The following is an 8181-nucleotide window of genomic DNA, read 5'->3' as shown; positions in this document are numbered from 1 at the left end:
GACGGTACCTTCATCAGAATCTAAAAGGGGGCATATACATGGGGTGAGCTTCCAACTTGCTCAGTGAGGGATGGGGTTCATGCACAATCAAGCACAAACATTCACATATATAATATTCCATGATGACATGAATATAAGAATTAAACACATAGTCCATGATGCGAATGATGCAATCCATTTGATTATTAAACCACCTAAAAATACAACTAAGTCGGTTGATGCTACTACAGCACATTAGGTTATATCCCTGGTCTCAGAATCGCACATCGACTACACAACGACACAAGCCCTAACTGTGATTAAGAGCTTGTCGGTCCTGGGATGCATCCATCATTCACCCAACAAACCCTTGATAACCCCTTCCTGGCAGTCACGACACCGAGATCACCATTGGCCATGTTGGACTAGTTCCTGCCTCTGACAACAATCACATCATACTATGGGTGTGGTATTCCAGAAATGCCCATCCAACAAACCATTGGGTTATCCAACATCTTACCCCCTGTTGACAAGGGGATGTAGCATGGGGAATGTCACCTAACCACAATATCCTACATGCCTTTTATAATGATACAGTTAGTATGGACCACATGACATCGGGATCACCATCGTCCACGAAGCGAGTCCATTTCCAAGTATAGTCCCAGGGTACACGATACTGGGATACCATTGGCCACGGGTGCAACCCATGACTATATACCTATTCTAGTATACAAAGTAGTTAAGTATGGACTATGCAAAATCGGGATTCCCATTGGCCACGAATCGTATCCATTTCCAAATACAGTCCTGGAGTACACAATATCGGGATACCATCGGCCACAAAGTGTATTCCACGACTACATCTAATCTAATGCACATAATCAATGCATGAATATAACAAACATATGACAATCGTGGTACGGAAACCACATTGGCCACATTGGATTCTGTCTCACAACATACATTTCTTATCATTTTCATCACAATATGATATGTTATGGGACATCATCATCATTTAAACACTTTAAATAATCATGTGAAAATCCTACACATGTGAGAAATTCTATAATAATTAAACAATCCTAAAATAAAATTCAACCATCCCTCACCTTGATTAAGTTTGAATGGATCGGGTTCCAAGTACGGCCATCGGGTGTTCAATTCAATTCTGACCTCGGGATATGTGTGCATATTTATCCTAGGCACAAAGGCAATTGAGTGTTATTATGTGTTGGGAACATTGGAAGGAACCCATAGGGGTTACCCCCAAAGGGTAAATGTACTATAAAATCTTGACAGTCCAGGGTGTCACCGGATTCAATCATTGGAAACAAGGTTGGAATCCATCAGATTCATCAGGTGTGAATACGGTGGCACTAGTAGAGAGCTCCTAAGGCTAAGATACCTCACCAGAAACAGCCATCAGATCCTATCCCAGTGTTTCCAATGGGGTGTTTCCGGTGGACACATAGAAAGTGCCCATGCCATTTGGGGCTTTCCGACTTGGTTCCGATTGCCTGGATTTATTCCATGGAGTCTGTAGGGGATGTTCCTAGCATTATTTTAAGTTAATGAAATTCCGATTCCATTAGGTTATTTGGGAGATACATCGATCGAACGATCGAAACCCTAGATGGTCGTTTGGTCACAAATATTGTCAGAGCTCACCGGACTTGGTTTGAGCTCGACAATCACACCGGGGATGTGAAATACATACTCCCCGAGCTTGGGGAGGTGTGAGGTCAAGATTCACCTTCATACTCAATTTACCCTAGCTCAAAATGAAGAGAGAGAGTGGTAGGAGAGGTGGCACTTACCTCCAGCAAGGATTCTGACAACTAAGTGGGCAGTCAGCACCAAAGTGAGCTCCAATCTCCTTTCCTTTCCTCTTCTCCTTCCTTCCCTTCCTTTCTCTTCCCTTTTCTCCTCTTCTTTCCTTCTCCCATGTTTTTTACAAGTGAGAGGTGAGAAATGAACTCACCTCTCCCACTTATACCAAGTTATGTCCTCAGGGCATGTTTGGTTGGTCCTAGTCGGGTCTATGTAGGTTAATCCAAAATTCAGGACACGCGGGCCCACCTCTATAGACTCATATCAAGTACAAGTCATGAGGAATGTGTGGGACGGTGTGTGTAGTCATCCGGGGCTATTCCCAATATGGGTGGTGGGATCCATAGGCATCGAAACCAGTTTAGCAACACAAGTGGCCACCAGATTCAACCCATCGGATCCAAGCCCAGGTGCTTCCGGTGCTCTATTTCTGATGGTCAGGACAGCTATGTGTCTTGACTGCTTGCTATCCACAATTTAGTCTTGCACAGGTAGTTGTCCCAGGCTATGCACATGGCCTTTCAGTAGTTTTGGTGTGTGCCGGGATTCGAATGTAGGGTGTCGGGTAACTTACCATCTATGATTGGAAGGCTTAAATTCCCTCTAGTTGGACAAGCAGGAGATACCCTAGCAAGTGGGGTCATCCTTCCCCCTTTGGCAATGAGCTGCCATGAGCCAAAACTCGGAGGTGCTTTCCACTACTGGCCCGAGACCTATCACAACAGTTCAAATTAGACCGGGTTAGGGCACGGGTGTAAAATAACCCCATATTGGCATGGGTGGAGTAGCACCAGGGTCTGTGAATCCTAACCATATACATTCTACATGCATCAATAACAATCCACAACATCCAATCATACATCGGTGGCCATCACTGTAATACCGATCTCTGAGCCCACAGTACCAGAATCCCCCTGGCCATATCATGCCTCAGACCGTCGATATTACAATCATTACCACTCATCTATATTACTATAAATCAACAAAACCACAGCCATAACAATCTTGGTAAAACATGCCACATGTGCAATTTATATATAACTTTATAGAAAATACATCAAAAACAGAGTTAGCGCAACATTACACATAAGCATGCAGAAATAAAAATATAGAAACACTCCGCAAAATAAGACAAACACCCAGTCACCTCAAAACAACTCCCAACTGCCTATGTACTAACCCTATTTAAAGCCTTGGAAAAGTCCCCAAACTTCCCCTACCCATAAGGTTAATTCAAGTAAAAGGTAAGGGAACATAATACACAAGGTGTAAGGCACTAACTGGCAAGAACAGAGGCTGGTCATGCTTAACAACACCCAACTGGTGGGTCATTTCTGCAAAAAATTCCTGCACTCCCACAAGCTGTTCTGCTAGTTCCCTTGGCTTGGGCTGCTCATGGTCGATGGGTATTGTCCATGGCAACATGGGGAAGGTCTCTCCTTGTCCCTAGGGCCATTATTCAGTCCCTAAAGTGACCAATTACAGTAATTAAATTCTGCCCTATTGTATTTCCCAATTTTCTTCCCAGGGATGGCAGATTCAGGTCTGGGAATCTGTTCCCTAACTTTTTGAGCTCAAACCCAATCTATGGGTGGCTGTAGGGACAATTTGAAGTCTGTACATCACTTTAAATTACATGTACAGCAAGCATACTGCGCATATATGGGTGCTACAGCTGGGTTTTCATCTCTGGGATGATGAATCCCATGCATGCAGCCCAAAACCTAGCTGTACAAGACTGTAGAGACAATTAAAACCCATTATTATACCCCTTACAAGCATGAACAGCATGTAATTTATTACCCATACATTCTCTATAACAGAATTTTACCCACACCCCATGCATGCAGTCCAAGTTTCCCACTTTGGGTGGCTGCATACTTGGGAACCAGGCTAAATACCTTGCTAATTTAAATCCAGCTACTGTACAATAAATTCAGAGATGATATCGGACTTTAAGATGTGTGTACAACAACAATAAACAAGGGTATGAGCAGTGGCTGTTATGCAGAATTCTTCCTGGACTGCTGTCCTTTGCTCAGCAACTGTATCCAGCCCCACTTGCATACCTCTCCCTCTATTTTTCAGAAGCAGAGCACCATAGGGGCAGCAGGAGCATTCGGACAGCAGCCATACACAGCCATGCAGCTAATAATAAGGTGAACAGTTGACACCCCTAACATGAACAGTGGTGTAGCATGACATTAAGGATTTTAAAGACTAAAATCCCCAAGGAAAAGTTTTCATTTTTTATAAGTTAACCTGAATAATGAAAAGATACATGAAATTTAATAAGAATGTACAAAAAATAATTCTCATTTTTTTTTTGGTGGGGTGTGATATTACACTTTAACATTGTTTTTACTGCACATATAAGAATCAAGACTGAATGATATAGAAATCACCGATAGTTAAGAAGACATGAACTTTCTTTGAGGATTTGATCATGAAGCACTAAATGAAGTGAAAATTTGGTATCTTCTATCTAGAACAAGTCTTCGGTAGGTTCTGGCTGTTTAGACTTGAACCTACCATATTGCCTCCTTAAACAATTCCTGTTGTGAAAAGAATATACATGTTTATTCAGTTGCTCTAAGACATGAATTACACTCTAAAATTTTACTAAAACAAACCTTTTGCTATCAGCCTTCTCCTTTTGTGGTCCTTGTTAGGCCACAACTGCAGCAGCAGATCAAACTGCTAAAAGACATCCATCTGATCTTTAAATTATAATAAGGTACAAAAAAAAATTTATTATATGCAGAAACCAGATGCAGAGGCTCGAGAGAGACTCAAAGAGATGGAGGGAAGACATGATAAAGGAAAGGAAGGTATGATCGGCCTTTGAAAAAAATCATGAGGTCATTCGCAAAAAGTGAGATGGGTGAGCATAAGGGACTTAAACTTAGGAATAGGGGAGATATGAGATAAGGTGTTGGTTAGTGGAGGATTGAATGGAGCGAGAGAGGACCTCAAGGGCAAGGGAGAAAAGGAGAGGGGAGAGAGGGCAACCTTGATGAATGCCAACCGAAGTAGGGAAGTAGCCAGCAGGTCTGCCATTAACTAAGATAGAGAAGGAGGGGGGAGGAGATACAAGAGTAAATCTAATGGACAAAGGAAGGAGGGAAGGACATCTAGAGCAAAACTTTGGAAATGAAATCCCAACGGATAGAATCAAAAGCTTTATAGATGTCAATCTTGAGGAGAACAACAGATGAGTGGGACCTGCGATCAAATCCTCTGACAACTTCATAATAGAGGGCAATATTGTCCACAATACTTCTCTTGACAATGAAGGTAGATTGGTTCGGGCTGACCAAGGAATCTATGACAAGTTGAATCTGGTAAGGAAGCATTTTGGCAATGAATTTATACAGGAGGTTGCAAAGGGAAATCAGCCCAAAGTCCATAATAGAGACCGCTCCATATTTTTTTGGGATGAGAAATAGAAAGGTGTGGTTGACGCATTTGATTTGGGAAGGGGAGAGGAAGAAACTTCGAATGGAATGGATAAGATTGTTTCTGATGATATACCAATAGGAGGAGAAAAATCTAATACTGAAACCATCAAGCCTAGGGGCCTTGTTGGAATTATGGGAGGACAGCCACGAGGATCTCATCGCCGAAGGGAATGGCAGTGAAAAAGGGGAGGAGGTGGGGAGGAATGAATTTGTTAATGAGCTTAGGGGGGAGGGGGAGGGGCGGAAGAGGTTTAAGAAGTAGGAAGCAACTTCCAATTTGATGTCCTCTAGCTAAAGGACGGGAGTCGCATTGGAGGAAATAAGCTTGGAGATGGAGTTGAGATTGGTACGGGCTTTGAGGGATCTATGAAAGAAGGCAAAATTGGAGTCCCCTAGCTCGAGCCACTTGATTCTATGTAAAGACTAGCTTAATATGATTCAGAAAGCTTAAGTGCACAAGAACAAACTATTGTCTAAGGAACTCTTTCTACAAGCCCATAAAAATATAAAAGGGTAAAATATGATGAAAAAATATGCACAAGGCAATCTGAACACACATCAAAAGGAAAAAAAGCAAACTTCATAACTTCTATGGTTTTCTTTCAGAAGACGTCATAAACTTACTACAATATGCAAGTTTTACCTGGAAGAACATTCTTTAGAAAATGAGTCATCTTTTTTATTTATATTGTGAAGGAAAATAAAAATTAGAACCCAGGATCAAACATGTCAATATTGCATAATTGAGAACCATTTTCCCATTCTCCTAACCACCCCCCCAAAACAAAAGAGCTAAGGGCATATTGGGTAATCTTCTTTCATAAATGAAACAAGCTTTCGTCTACAATGTGAGGAAAAAGAATTTTGAACTTACAATTATCGGTAATTACCAAACATTTGCAGATTCAATAATGAGCTTATATTAAGAACAAGAAATATTCCTCAATCAATCCCTTTACCTTATTCTTCAAAAATTAAAAAATTGCTTCCGAGTTTCAATTTGTTCATTTGGAATTTCCATATATGTTCATCTGCAGTCCCCAAGATCTCAAAACTACTCTGAAGGCCTCGTAAATAATCATAGGTTAATTACCCCTATGTTAAGATGAAAAACCCTAACAATCCAAGAACCGTACAATGCGTATGTAGAGTCATCAAGGTATCTAGAGGAAAAGGCTATTGGAAACAAAACATCCAATACTTTGAGATTTCTTGCCACAGTAACACCAAGTACGTTGGTACTCTAACTCAACTAAAGGGGTTCTATTTATCCATAAAGTGGATTCAATATGTAAAAAAGACGTAGATTGTGGCTAACAAAGATCACCCCCCAAAAGAAAAAAAAAAAAAAAAAAAAAAAAAAAAAGATTCAGGCAACCTTTCCACCAAGGAAGAAAGTATATTAAAATTCATTCTTGCACAAGAATCAACAAATAATGTAGAGAAGCACAAAGTAATAAGATAAAAAAATATTGTGCATAGCATATATTAAGTAATTTTGACATAACTCTTGAAAGGAATAGAAAAGAATACTGTCACGGCTATCACCAAGTGCAATTCTTGTAAATTGGGTTGTTAAACTTGTTAATTAAGGTTATGGTGGTTAAGATAGGGCAGTGGATGGCACTGAAGAAATTCCCTACAACATAATTAGAATTAAAAGGCAGTGCAGGTTTAAAAGGATATGGGAACCACACAAATCATAATTCCACCTTTCTCTTCCCCAACCTGTCCTTTGAATAATGTGGTAAGGTCTTCCCCCAACACCAACAACAACAATGTTAGCATCCAGTACCCTTCCATCCTTCACCTAAACAAAGAGGCAATCTGACCATAAGAGACACTTTCCGACTAATGTGGATTACATTTATTGTCACATTTGACTAAGAACTCACCTCCCCATTTGCATTTATATAAAACCCAACTGAAACTGTTCCCTTAATAATTTTGACACCTTTCATGGCATAATAACCCTCATAGATGCAGTGAAGAGCCCATTTATGGATCCCAAAAAAGCATGCAAAAGTATTCTGCTTTCAACTTCAAATAATTTTCTAATTTCCACATTATTCTCAATCTAATTCAATGTATACTAGAATTCCATAAGAGAAGTTAAAATGGCTGTCTTACTGCACCATGATACAGGATACACTATAATAACATCAAAATTGTTAATCTTCATTACGGCACTAAGCTCTAGACCAATGTATCCCCCTCCTACAGTCTCAGCCTTTCCATCCTTCTTTGCCATAATTGCTTCTATAAGCTTGTCAGCGTCAACAATTTCTCTCACACAGAAGATGCTTTTGGCATCAGTTCCTAGAACACCAAAGTCAAACAACCTAAAGACCTACAAAACAGAATGCATGAAAAAAATCGCATGGAGGGAGAGGGAAACAAATTAAATAGAAAAACAAGCCTAGTTGCTAGTAAGAACTATTTCTTTTCATAAAATATACAACTTGAAAATTAAACATAGGATATACAATCACGATTTATGAGATAATTAGTGCATACTGTAGAGCCAGTGGCAATTATCAAATTTCATACTTATAGGTTTCTCCAGCTGCACTAGTAAGAGTCTTTGAAGCTGTAATTGCTTTCACTATTTCAGATCTAAGCAACAACTCTATGCCTGCTGCAAGTGGTAATAGCAGATAAGCACAAATCATAAAACTATACTACCAAAAATCTTTCAAATATTCATGTGAATAATCATATGTCATACTAGAGCTAACATATAACATTTAAAAAAATATGGTAGGAAAGCAATCATAACCTTTCGCAATGTACACAAGAGCAACTACAGGAAATCAAGTCTCCAACTTAGTATAAGGGAATGTATGTTTTCTAGGCACACTCACTAATTAGAAAAACACTACATCCATCTACCCTGTAATTCTCATAC

At 39.9% G+C, this 8181-nt stretch overlaps 1 long non-coding RNA gene across 1 annotated transcript; it reads right to left on the bottom strand.

Moving 5' to 3' along the window:
- Positions 1-7287: 7287 nt before the first annotated feature.
- Positions 7288-7909, bottom strand: LOC122061473. The gene is made up of 2 exons (XR_006134652.1): positions 7824-7909; positions 7288-7623 (listed from the first exon to the last, which is right to left on the bottom strand). It is a non-coding gene; the product is annotated as an uncharacterized LOC122061473 (long non-coding RNA).
- Between the last annotated feature and the right edge of the window lie 272 nt (positions 7910-8181).

Source organism: Macadamia integrifolia, chromosome 14 (genome assembly GCF_013358625.1).
Source record: "Macadamia integrifolia cultivar HAES 741 chromosome 14, SCU_Mint_v3, whole genome shotgun sequence".
Taxonomy (NCBI): domain Eukaryota; kingdom Viridiplantae; phylum Streptophyta; class Magnoliopsida; order Proteales; family Proteaceae; genus Macadamia; species Macadamia integrifolia.
This window is presented reverse-complemented; position numbering and strand designations above follow the sequence as displayed.